This window comes from Oncorhynchus mykiss, chromosome 10 (genome assembly GCF_057628025.1).
Source record: "Oncorhynchus mykiss isolate SJ-2025 chromosome 10, ASM5762802v1, whole genome shotgun sequence".
Lineage (NCBI taxonomy): Eukaryota > Metazoa > Chordata > Actinopteri > Salmoniformes > Salmonidae > Oncorhynchus > Oncorhynchus mykiss.
This window is the reverse complement of record NC_143031.1, coordinates 34900001-34912500: the sequence shown is the minus strand read 5'-3', so window position 1 is coordinate 34912500 and position 12500 is coordinate 34900001. Positions and strand designations below refer to the sequence as shown.

General features: G+C 46.7%; 1 protein-coding gene across 1 annotated transcript in view; it reads right to left on the bottom strand.

The window, feature by feature from the left end:
- Positions 1–3608, bottom strand: part of LOC110533717 (protein sprouty homolog 3) — a 19834-nt gene extending 16226 nt beyond the window's left edge. Inside the window, exon 1 of the mRNA XM_090186438.1 lies at positions 763–3608. The gene's annotated coding sequence lies outside the window, so the exon portion shown is untranslated. The remainder of the gene's footprint in view (positions 1–762) is intronic.
- Between the last annotated feature and the right edge of the window lie 8892 nt (positions 3609–12500).

The following is a 12500-nucleotide window of genomic DNA, read 5'->3' as shown; positions in this document are numbered from 1 at the left end:
AGCCCCTATTTCCAAACATTAAACCTTGGAACATGAAGAGATACATTTGTATGCATTTTACAACCAAACATATACATTATTGTCAAATTCAATACTTTCCACAAGAGTATTCTTTCAAACAACCACTCCTCTGGCCTGGTGTTAGAAAAAACCCTCTCCACTCATGCCATCCCTCTATCCCTCGTTCATCCATCCGCCCCTCCAGTCAGGCACAGCGGAGATGGGTATTGACATACAGTATCCGACCTTGAGAACAATCAATGGCAACCCCACATGTCCCTATCCCACTTACACACACACACCACACCAGTTAAACACACAACACTAAACTATCCCAGTTACAGTTTACACACCATCCCACTTACACACACCACATCAGTTAAACACACCAAACCACTCTCCCAGTTAGACACACCACACCAAACCACTCTCCCAGTTAGACACAGCAAAATAAACCAGTTACACAACATACCGGACCAAACCACACCACACCACTCTCCCAGTTAGACACAACACACCACTCTCCCAGTTAGACACACCAAACCACACCACTATCCCAGCAATATAAAGCTTTAAACAGTAGGGATAGCAAAGAAGCTACAGAAAGTAGGCCACTTCAACACAGAGTTACATTTAATATAAAGAATACATGTGAGAGTCTGGTAAAAGCTCTTTGATCACCTGCTTTTAGTGTTTTTTCTCATAAAATAGAGATGGGTGGGTTGGTACAGTATATTGGGAGGGGGGTTGTTTTGTACCTACCTCTAAATGGGGGGAGATCCATGCTGCAGTGAAATGGGGTGTCTTGGGGTTGATGAGGGGGAGGGGCGGCACTCTCAGTTCCGTGGGGCCACAGCGCCTTGAGTCCCCTCCGCAGTCTTTTCAGGAGCGTCCCTGGAGTGCAACCAATCCCACGCCTCCTAGGGTCATTCCCCGCAAAGATGAAGAAGCAACAACCCAGCCCTGACGACAATCAACCAATTGCCCAAACGACAAGCAGCTGTTCGACAATGCCTTGTCAGGGGCACAGCAGGGGCAGAGAGGTCTCTGGTCCACAGTGTGGAGACCAGAGGGCAGAGTGTCGTGAGAAATATCCCAGAGAACCCAAGAAAAAGTAACAGCCAGGTCCTCCGCATCAGAATTAACAAATAATTGTAATCTTAAAAAATAAGGAAAGCTTGTGAAAAAAGTTAACAAATAAAAGTGAAGGAGTTCCAATATCTCAGCAGTCAGGGAGATTGCAGTAGTATGGCTCTGTAGTTTTTCTCTCTCCTCTCGCTGAAAGCATAAAGACTGAATGCTGGATAGTCTCTCTCACTCTCTCTGTTCCTCTCCCCCTTGCTCTCTTGCTCTCTCTCTCTCTCTCTCTCTCTAGCCTCTGTCTCTCACTCTAACTCTCTCGGGTCAGTCCTTCCTGTCTGTGCGTTTATCCTCTCATTCTCTGCGAGCCGAGAGTGTGTGTAAGTGAGTGCATGAGAGACACAGAGAGAGAGGGAGAGATGGAGGGAGGGAGGACGGGAGGGGGTTGGACATGAATGGTAGAGGGAAGCAGGGGAGGCTTCTGTTCAGCGTGGAGGTTACATGTTTGCTGCAGATAGTTAATGGCTAAGTGGCATCATCAGGCTGAAACTGAATCTCTCATTTGTTCTCCCTCAGGTACTGTTCCATATGAGTCTATGAGCAGAGCCTGTCGAAAGAGAGAGAGAGAGGTAACATAGAGAAGGGGAGAAAAAGGGAGAGTGAGCACAAGAAAGAGAGAAACGAGAGGGAGAGAAAAGACAGAGGAAGTGAGAGTGGGAGAAAAAGGGAGACAGAGAGGAAAACAGAGAGGGGAGACCAAAGAGCATGCGATGAGCAAGGGATGAGCAAGGGGTGAGCAAGGGGTGAGCAAGGGAGAAGAAGAGAAAGAGGGAAAATAAGGAGATTGGAGGGGAATGCACTGAGTGGGGTTAAGTCATAAAAAGCCTCACTAGGCTGACCGTATCAGAGAGAGGAAGAGAAAGAGAGAGAGAGAGTGAGAGAAAGAGAGTGAGCAGGAAAGAGAGAGGTTAGTGGTGTTGGGGAGCCACAGGAACTATCAAAAGCCCTCATAAGACACACAGGTCAGACACTCCTGTCACAAAGCTGTCACTCAACCTTTATACAAGACGTCATTGGTTCTGTGCCACTCTGAGTCCTCTCACCCACAGACACAGCCCCGAGAGCCTCTAAAACACCTTCAAGACAAAATGGTTGCTCTAAGTTGCTTTATTTTGAAAACTTCAGTATTTGATAACTTCCGGTGTCATTCTGGAAAGCCTTGTCAGCAGCACTCTAGGTAATGATAATAACGGTCAATGTCAATATTGATCATATATATATTTTTGCAGTCAAAATGTATATTCCAGACCCTTCCGTTCGGCTGGCCATCTGCCTTACTCAGCAGGTTCTTTATATACATCCACACATCCCTACACAGTCATCTCCATGGTAACCATACACTGCTCAGGGTTCTAATGTCACAGGAACAAACAGCACTGCTTCCTGCTGGGGGAAATACCTGAGAGGAGTGCAGAGAGGAGTGTGTGTGTGTGTGTGTGTGTGTGTGTGTGTGTGTGTGTGTGTGTGTGTGTGTGTGTGTGTGTGTGTGTGTGTGTGTGGCGTGTGAGGGAAAGAAAGGGGGAAGCGAGGAGGAGAGAAAGGAGCGAAAAGGAGGCAGATTGGTCATCTTGCAGGAATGCCCAATGAGAAAGAGGGGGAGTTGGAAAAGTCATAGAGGGATGGAGGGCATAAAGACAAATGAAGGTTTGAAGGATTGAATGATGGAGAGTAGAGAGGACTGTGGGGTGGAGGAGGATAGAGGGTATAGAGGAGTGGATAGAGGGATAGAGGGTATAGAGGAGTGGATGGAGGGATAGAGGGTATAGAGGAGTGGATGGAGCGATAGAGGGTATAGAGGAGTGGATGGAGGGATAGAGGGTATAGAGGAGTGGATGGAGGGATAGAGGGTATAGAGGAGTGGATGGAGGGATTGAGGGTATAGGGGAGTGGATGGAGGGATAGAGGGTATAGAGGAGTGGATGGAGGGATAGATGGTATAGAGGAGTGGATGGAGGGATAGAGGGTATAGAGGAGTGGATGGAGGGATAGAGGGTATAGAGGAGTGGTTGGAGGGATAGAGGGTATAGAGGAGTGGATGGAGGGATAGAGGGTATAGAGGAGTGGATGGAGGGATAGAGAGATGGAGGGATGGAGAGCGTTCTGCAGGATCAATGTTAAATGGCCTGGTTAACGACCGGCACACAGCTGACAAAGTCATTCATTTCTGCCAGGACTCTGTGCTGTGTGTGTCCCACTGTCACAGTTCCACAGGCATGCACTGTGAACACTCTGATGCAGAACCCCAGAGCTGTGGGTCAGCTCCCCTGCTAGGCGCTCAGGATCAGGTTACACAACACACTGCAGTCCAGTGCTGACACACGCACATCAGTCCAACTCAGTTATACTGTCTAAACCCAACTACAGACCTATATCAACCACTCAGGCTACGTTACATTCAGTTATACTGTCTAAACCAAACTACAGACCTATAGACAACCACTCAGGCTACGTTACATTCAGTTATATTGTCTAAATCAAATCAAATCAATCAAATCAAATTTATTTTATATAGCCCTTCGTACATCAGCTGATATCTCAAAGTGCTGTACAGAAACCCAGCCTAAAACCCCAAACAGCAAGCAATGCAGGTGAAGAAGCACGGTGGCTAGGAAAAACTCCCTAGAAAGGCCAAAACCTAGGAAGAAACCTAGAGAGGAACCAGGCTATGTGGGGTGGCCAGTCCTCTTCTGGCTGTGCCGGGTGGAGATTATAACAAAACATGGTCAAGATGTTCAAATGTTCATAAATGACCAGCATGGTCGAATAATAATAAGGCAGAATAGTTGAAACTGGAGCAGCAGCACAGTCAGGTGGACTGGGGACAGCAAGGAGTCATCATGTCAGGTATTCCTGGGGCATGGTCCTAGGGCTCAGGTCCTCCGAGAGAGAGAAAGAAAGAGAGAATTAGAGAGAGCATATGTGGGATGGCCAGTCCTCTTCTGGCTGTGCCGGGTGGAGATTATAACAGAACATGGCCAAGATGTTCAAATGTTCATAAATGATCAGCATGGTCGAATAATAATAAGGCAGAACAGTTGAAACTGGAGCAGCAGCACAGCCAGGTGGACTGGGGACAGCAAGGAGTCATCATGTCAGGTAGTCCTGGGGCATGGTCCTAGGGCTCAGGTCCTCCGAGAGAGAGAAAGAGAGAAGGAGAGAATTAGAGAACGCACACTTAGATTCACACAGGACACCGAATAGGACAGGAGAAGTACTCCAGATATAACAAACTGACCCTAGCCCCCCGACACATAAACTACTGCAGCATAAATACTGGAGGCTGAGACAGGAGGGGTCAGGAGACACTGTGGCCCACTCCGAGGACACCCCCGGACAGGGCCAAACAGGAAGGATATAACCCCACCCACTTTGCCAAAGCACAGCCCCCACACCACTAGAGGGATATCTTCAACCACCAACTTACCATCCTGAGACAAGGCTGAGTATAGCCCACAAAGACCTCCGCCACGGCACAACTTAAGGGGGGGGGGGAGCGCCAACCCAGACAGGATGACCACATCAGTGACTCAACCCACTCAGGTGACGCACCTCCTCCAGGGACGGCATGAGAGAGCCCCAGTAAAGCCAGTGACTCAGCCCCTGTAATAGGGTTAGAGGCAGAGAATCCCAGTGGAAAGAGGGGAACCGGCCAGGCAGAGACAGCAAGGGTGGTTCGTTGCTCCAGAGCCTTTCCGTTCACCCTCCCACTCCTGGGCCAGACTACACTCAATCATATGACCCACTGAAGAGATGAGTCTTCAGTAGAGACTTAAAGGTTGAGACCGAGTTTGCGTCTCTGACATGGGTAGGCAGACCGTTCCATAAAAATGGAGCTCTATAGGAGAAAGCCCTGCCTCCAGCTGTTTGCTTAAAAATTCTAGGGACAATTAGGAGGCCTGCGTCTTGTGACCGTAGCGTACGTGTAGGTATGTACGGCAGGACCAAATCAGAGAGATAGATAGGAGCAAGCCCATGTAATGCTTTGTAGGTTAGCAGTAAAACCTTGAAATCAGCCCTTGCTTTGACAGGAAGCCAGTGTAGAGAGGCTAGCACTGGAGTAATATGATCAAATTCTTTGGTTCTAGTCAGGATTCTAGCAGCCGTATTTAGCACTAACTGAAGTTTATTTAGTGCTTTATCCGGGTAGCCGGAAAGTAGAGCATTGCAGTAGTCTAACCTGGAAGTGACAAAAGCATGGATTAATTTTTCTGCATCATTTTTGGACAGAAAGTTCCTGATTTTTGCAATGTTTCGTAGATGGAAAAAAGCTGTCCTTGAAATGGTCTTGATATGTTCTTCAAAAGAGAGATCAGGGTCCAGAGTAACGCCGAGGTCCTTCACAGTTTTATTTGAGACGACTGTACAACCATTAAGATTAATTGTCAGATTCAACAGAAGATCTCTTTGTTTCTTGGGACCTAGAACAAGCATCTCTGTTTTGTCCGAGTTTAAAAGTAGAAAGTTTGCAGCCATCCACTTCCTTATGTCTGAAACACATTCTTCTAGCAAGGGCAATTTTGGGGCTTCACCATGTTTAATTGAAATGTACAGCTGTGTGTCATCTGCATAGCAGTGAAAGTTAACATTATGTTTTCGAATAACATCCCCAAGAGGTAAAATATATAGTGAAAACAAAAGTGGTCCTAAAACGGAACCTTGAGGAACACCGAAATTTACAGTTGATTTGTCAGAGGACAGACCATTCACAGAGACAAACTGATATCTTTCCGACAGATAAGATCTAAACCAGGCCAGAACTTGTCCGTGTAGACCAATTTGGGTTTCCAATCTCTCCAAAAGAATGTGGTGATCGATGGTATCAAAAGCAGCACTAAGGTCTAGGAGCACGAGGACAGATGCAGAGCCTCGGTCCGATGCCATTAAAATGTCATTTACCACCTTCACAAGTGCCGTCTCAGTGCTATGATGGGGTCTAAAACCAGACTGAAGCATTTCGTATACATTGTTTGTCTTCAGGAAGGCAGTGAGTTGTTGCGCAACAGCCTTTTCTAAAATTTTTGAGAGGAATGGAAGATTCGATATAGGCCGATAGTTTTTTATATTTTCTGGGTCAAGGTTTGGCTTTTTCAAGAGAGGCTTTATTACTGCCACTTTTAATGAGTTTGGTACACATCCGGTGGATAGAGAGCCGTTTATTATGTTCAACATAGTAGGGCCAAGCACAGGAAGCAGCTCTTTCAGTAGTTTAGTTGGAATAGGGTCCAGTATGCAGCTTGAAGGTTTAGAGGCCATGATTATTTTCATCATTGTGTCAAGAGATATAGTACTAAAACACTTGAGTGTCTCTCTTGATCCTAGGTCCTGGCAGAGTTGTGCAGACTCAGGACAACTGAGCTTTGAAGGAATACGCAGATTTAAGGAAGAGTCCGTAATTTGCTTTCTAATAATCATAATCTTTTCCTCAAAGAAGTTCATGAATTTATCACTGCTAAAGTGAAAGTCATCCTCTCTTGGGGAATGCTGCTTTTTAGTTAGCTTTGCGACAGTATCAAAAAGGAATTTCGGATTGTTCTTATTTTCCTCAATTAAGTTAGAAAAATAGGATGATCGAGCAGCAGTAAGGGCTCTTCGGTACTGCACAGTACTGTCTTTCCAAGCTAGTCGGAAGACTTCCAGTTTGGTGTGGCGCCATTTCCGTTCCAATTTTCTGGAAGCTTGCTTCAGAGCTCGGGTATTTTCTGTGTACCAGGGAGCTAGTTTCTTATGAGAAATGTTTTTAGTTTTTAGGGGTGCAACTGCATCTAGGGTATTGCGCAAGGTTAAGTTGAGTTCCTCAGTTAGGTGGTTAACTGATTTTTGTCCTCTGGCGTCCTTGGGTAGGCAGAAGGAGTCTGGAAGGACATCAAGGAATCTTTGTGTTGTCTGTGAATTTATAGCACGACTTTTGATGATCCTTGGTTGGGGTCTGAGCAGATTATTTGTTGCAATTGCAAACGTAATAAAATGGTGGTCCGATAGTCCAGGATTATGAGGAAAAACATTAAGATCCACAACATTTATTCCATGGGACAAAACTAGGTCCAGCGTATGACTGTGACAGTGAGTGGGTCCAGAGACATGTTGGACAAAACCCACTGAGTCGATGATGGCTCCGAAAGCCTTTTGGAGTGGGTCTGTGGACTTTTCCATGTGAATATTAAAGTCACCAAAGATTAGAATATTATCCGCTATGACTACAAGGTCCGATAGGAATTCAGGGAACTCAGTGAGGAACGCTGTATATGGCCCAGGAGGCCTGTAAACAGTAGCTATAAAAAGTGATTGAGTAGGCTGCATAGATTTCATGACTAGAAGCTCAAAAGACGAAAACGTCATTTTTTTTTTTGTAAATTGAAATTTGCTATCGTAAATGTTAGCAACACCTCCGCCTTTGCGGGATGCACGGGGGATATGGTCACTAGTGTAGCCAGGAGGTGAGGCCTCATTTAACACAGTAAATTCATCAGGCTTAAGCCATGTTTCAGTCAGGCCAATCACATCAAGATTATGATCAGTGATTAGTTCATTGACTATAATTGCCTTTGAAGTAAGGGATCTAACATTAAGTAGCCCTATTTTGAGATGTGAGGTATCATGATCTCTTTCAATAATGACAGGAATGGAGGTGGTCTTTATCCTAGTGAGATTTCTAAGGCGAACACCGCCATGTTTAGTTTTGCCCAACCTAGGTCGAGGCACAGACACGGTCTCAATGGTGATAGCTGAGCTGACTACACTGACTGTGCTAGTGGCAGACTCCACTATGCTGGCAGGCTGGCTAACAGCCTGCTGCCTGGCCTGCACCCTATTTCATTGTGGAGCTAGAGGAGTTAGAGCCCTGTCTATGTTGGTAGATAAAATGAGAGCACCCCTCCAGCTAGGATGGAGTCCGTCACTCCTCAGCAGGTCAGGCTTGGTCCTGTTTGTGGGCGAGTCCCAGAAAGAGGGCCAATTATCTACAAATTCTATCTTTTGGGAGGGGCAGAAAACAGTTTTCAACCAGCGATTGAGTTGTGAGACTCTGCTGTAGAGCTCATCACTCCCCCTAACTGGGAGGGGGCCAGAGACAATTACTCGATGCCGACACATCTTTCTAGCTGATTTACACGCAGAAGCTATGTTGCGCCACTACAGACCTATAGAGAACCACTCAGGCTACGTTACATTCAGTTATACTGTCTAAACCAAACTACAGACCTATAGACAACCACTCAGGCTACGTTACATTCAGTTATACTGTCTAAACCAAACTACAGACCTATAGACAACCACTCAGGCTACGTTACATTCAGTTATACTGTCTAAACCAAACTACAGACCTATAGACAACCACTCAGGCTACGTTACATTCAGTTATACTGTCTAAACCAAACTACAGACCTATAGACAACCACTCAGGCTACGTTACATTCAGTTATACTGTCTAAACCAAACTACAGACCTATAGACAACCACTCAGGCTACGTTACATTCAGTTATACTGTCTAAACCAAACTACAGACCTATAGACAACCACTCAGGCTACGTTACATTCAGTTATACTGTCTAAACCAAACTACAGACCTATAGACAACCACTCAGGCTACGTTACATTCAGTTATACTGTCTAAACCAAACTACAGACCTATAGACAACCACTCAGGCTACGTTACATTCAGTTATACTGTCTAAACCCAACTACAGACCTATAGACAACCACTCAGGCTATGTTACATTCAGTTATACTGTCTAAACCCAACTACAGACCTATAGACAACCACTCAGGCTACGTTACATTCCGTTGTACTACACAACCTACAGGTAACTGCCAAAATAATGGAAATAATTGAGTAAATGAGGGATTCAAAGTATATTGGTAGCAGGTGCTTCCACATTGGTGTGGTTCCTGAGTTAATTAAGCAATTAACATGTCATTGTGCTTAGGGTCATGTATGAAAATGCTGGACAAGCCATTATTTTGGATACCATGGCTATTTTATTTATTATTTATTTATTTCACCTTTATTCAACCAAGTAGGCTAGTTGAGAACCGTCCAGAGTAGTGATGCTGGACGGGCGGGCAGGTGCGGGCAGCAATCGGTTGAAGAGGATGCATTTAGGTTTACCTGCATTTAAGAGCAGTTGGAGGCCACGGAAGAGAGTTATATAACATTGAAGCTTGTTTGGAGGTTTGTTAACACAGTGTCCAAAGAAGGGCCAGAAGTATACAGAATGGTGTCGTCTGCGTAGAGGTGGATCAGAGAATCACCAGCAGCACGAGCGACATCATGGATGTATACAGAGAAAAGAGTCGGCCCGAGAATTGAACCCTGTGGCACCCCCATAGAGACTGCCATAGGTCCAGACAACAGGCACTCCGATTTGACACATTGAACTCTATCAGAGAAGTAGTTGGTAAACCAGGCGAGGCAATCATTTGAGAAACCAAGGCTGTTGAGGCTGCCGATAAGAATATGGTGATTGACAGAGTCGAAAGCCTTGGCCAGGTCGATTAATATGGCTGCACAGTATTGTCTCTTATTGATGGCGGTTATGATATCGTTTAGGACCTTGAGCGTGGCTGAGGTGCACCCATGACCAGCTCGGAAACCAGATTGCATAGCGGGTACAGTGGGATTCGAAATGGTCGGTGATCTGTTTGTTAACTTGGCTTTCAAAGACCTTAGAAAGGCAGGGTAGAATAGATATAGGTCTGAGGCAGTTTGGGTCTAGAGTGTCTCCCCATTTGAAGATGGGGATGACCACGGCAGCGTTCCAATCTTTGGGAATCTCAGACGATACGAAAGAGAGGTTGAACGGGCTAGTAATAGGGGTTGCAACAATTTCGGCAGATCATTTTAGAAAGAGACGGTCCAGATTGTCTAGCCTGGCTGATTTGTAGGGGTCCAGATTTTGCAGCTCTTTCAAAACATCAGCTGTCTGGATTTGGGTGAAGGAGAAATGGAGGAGGCTTGGGCAAGATGCTGTGGGGGGTAAGATGACCGGGGTAGGGGTAGCCAGGTGGAAAGCATGGCCAGCCGTAGAAAAAATGCTTATTGAAATTCTCAATTATAGTGGATTTATCAGTGGTGACAGTGTTTCCTAGCCTCAGTGCAGTGGGCAGCTGGGAGGAGGTGCTCTTATTCTCCATGGATTTTACAGTGTCCCAGAACTTTTTGGAGTTTGTGCTCCAGATGCAGTTTCTCTTAAAAATCTATCCGTAGCTTTCCTAACTGCCTGTGTATATTGGTTCCTGCATATCACGGGGGTTTTCGATGCTAATGCAGAACACCAGATGTGTTGGTCAAGGGCAGTCAGGTCTGGAGAGAGACCAAGGGCTATATCTGTTTCTTGGTCTACAAATGTATGGGGCATGCTTGTTGAGATGGCAGAGGCACTTTTAAAGAATAACCAGGCATCCTCTACTGACGGGATGAGGTCAATATCCTTCCAGGATACCCGGGCCAGGTCAATTAGAAAGGCCTGCTCGCTGAAGTGTTTTGTCCCCAACCACAGGGCAGGAGTAGTCACTGAGTGGCTTGATGAGCATGAAAACGATGTAAATCACATGCCATGGCCGTCTCAGTCACCAGATCTCAACCCAATTGAACACTGATGGGAGATTCTGGAGCGGTGCCACGACTTCCACCACCATCAACAAAACACCAAATGATGGAACTTATCATGGAAGAATGGTGTCACATTCCTCCAATCAAGTTTCAGACACTTGTAGAATCTACACCAAGGTACATTGAAGCTGCTCTGGCTCATGATGACCCAAAGCCCTATTAAGACACTTTATTTTGGTGTTTCCGTTATTTTGGGAGTTACATGTACTCTGACTTTGTTTCATTCCAGACATTTGCTCCCTTCCCTCTGTCCTCATTCCCTCCCTCCATGTACTCCTCATTCAAGGGAAGTGAATGCAGGCATAGGGAGGGAAACCTCTCTATGGATTGAAATGCAGCCGTAGTCAAGCTCCCCTCATCCCCTCATTCTATATCACACTGAGCTTCATAACAGAGCCATATAATCCCTCCTCCCTCCTCCCTATCCCCTACTCACCCCCCAACCCTATCACTACTCCCAGCTCTCCCCCTGTTCCCTCCAATCCCTGGCTATAGTCTCTGGCCCTGCTGGAATGGAACACTACAATTTCTCCCTCCTGGCCCCATGCCCTCCCCTAACCATTAACTTTGCCACCCCCCTCCATCCCTACCCCTATTCCCCCTAGTCCTATGTCTATGAGGCAATCCCTCTCCCCCTCTTCCCCCCAGCCCCCCTTTCGCGCCCCCATAATTGTTTGTGATATTTAACCAAAATATCCGTGGTCCATTAACTGACCAGGGCTTGTTGATTGGCTCCAAACTAGACCCTGAAAAAGCAGGGTTGGCCGCCGGCCAAACACCCATTTCCTGTTAGTCTGAGAGGCTGTCAGCCACTGGGGCTCAGATGCATTTCCTGACTTTTATTAATGACCAGGAGTGCATCAGCAGCTACAGCCTGCAAGCCCCGACCGACACACACCGCTGAGCGAGAGGGAGGGAGTAGGGATGGAAGGAGAGATAGAAGAGAAGGTGGGGGATGGTGAGTGACACAGAGAAAGAGAAAGAGGGGGGGGGGGTGTCATGGAGTGAATGGAAAGAGACGGAGATACAAAAATACAATAAGATGAGCAGCAGAAAGGTGGACTGAGAGTGAGAGGAGAAAATTGGCAGGGGTGGGAAGGAAGTGGGAAGGTGAGGAATAAGCGGCTGTTTTAAATAAATGGAGAGGGAGTGAAGCCAGAGAGAGATAGATGAATAAAGAGTAGGGGGTGTTAAAGATGAGGAGACAGACAGTCAGAGTGCATGGAGGAAGGTGGGCATGGTGACCTTGGGAGGCAGAAGTGAAGGGCAAAGTGCTGAGAGGGAAATGAGAGTGGAGGGACGAGAGCTATTCCTGACAGAGGGAAACCACAGAGAGAGTGGAGGGATGAGGGCTCTTCCTGACAGAGGGAAACAGAGAGTGGGGGGCGCTCCTGACAAGGGAAGTCAGATTGGAGGGGAGAGGGCTCTTCCTGACAGAGGGAAACGAGAGAGAGTGGAGGGGATGAGGGCTCTTCCTGACAGAGGGAAACAGAGAGAGTGGAGGGATGAGGGCTCTTCCTGACAAGAGGGAAACAGAGCGAGTGGAGGGGTAGAGGCTCTTCCTGACAGAGGGAAACAGAGAGAGTGGAAGGGCGAGGGCTCTTCCTGACAGAGGGAAACAGAGGGAGTGGAGGGGTGAGGGCTTCTCCTGACAGAGGGAAACAGAGAGATTGGAGGGGAGAGGGCTCTTCCTGACAGAGGGAAACAGAGAGGGTGGAGGGATGAGGGCTCTTCCTGACAGAGGGAAACAGA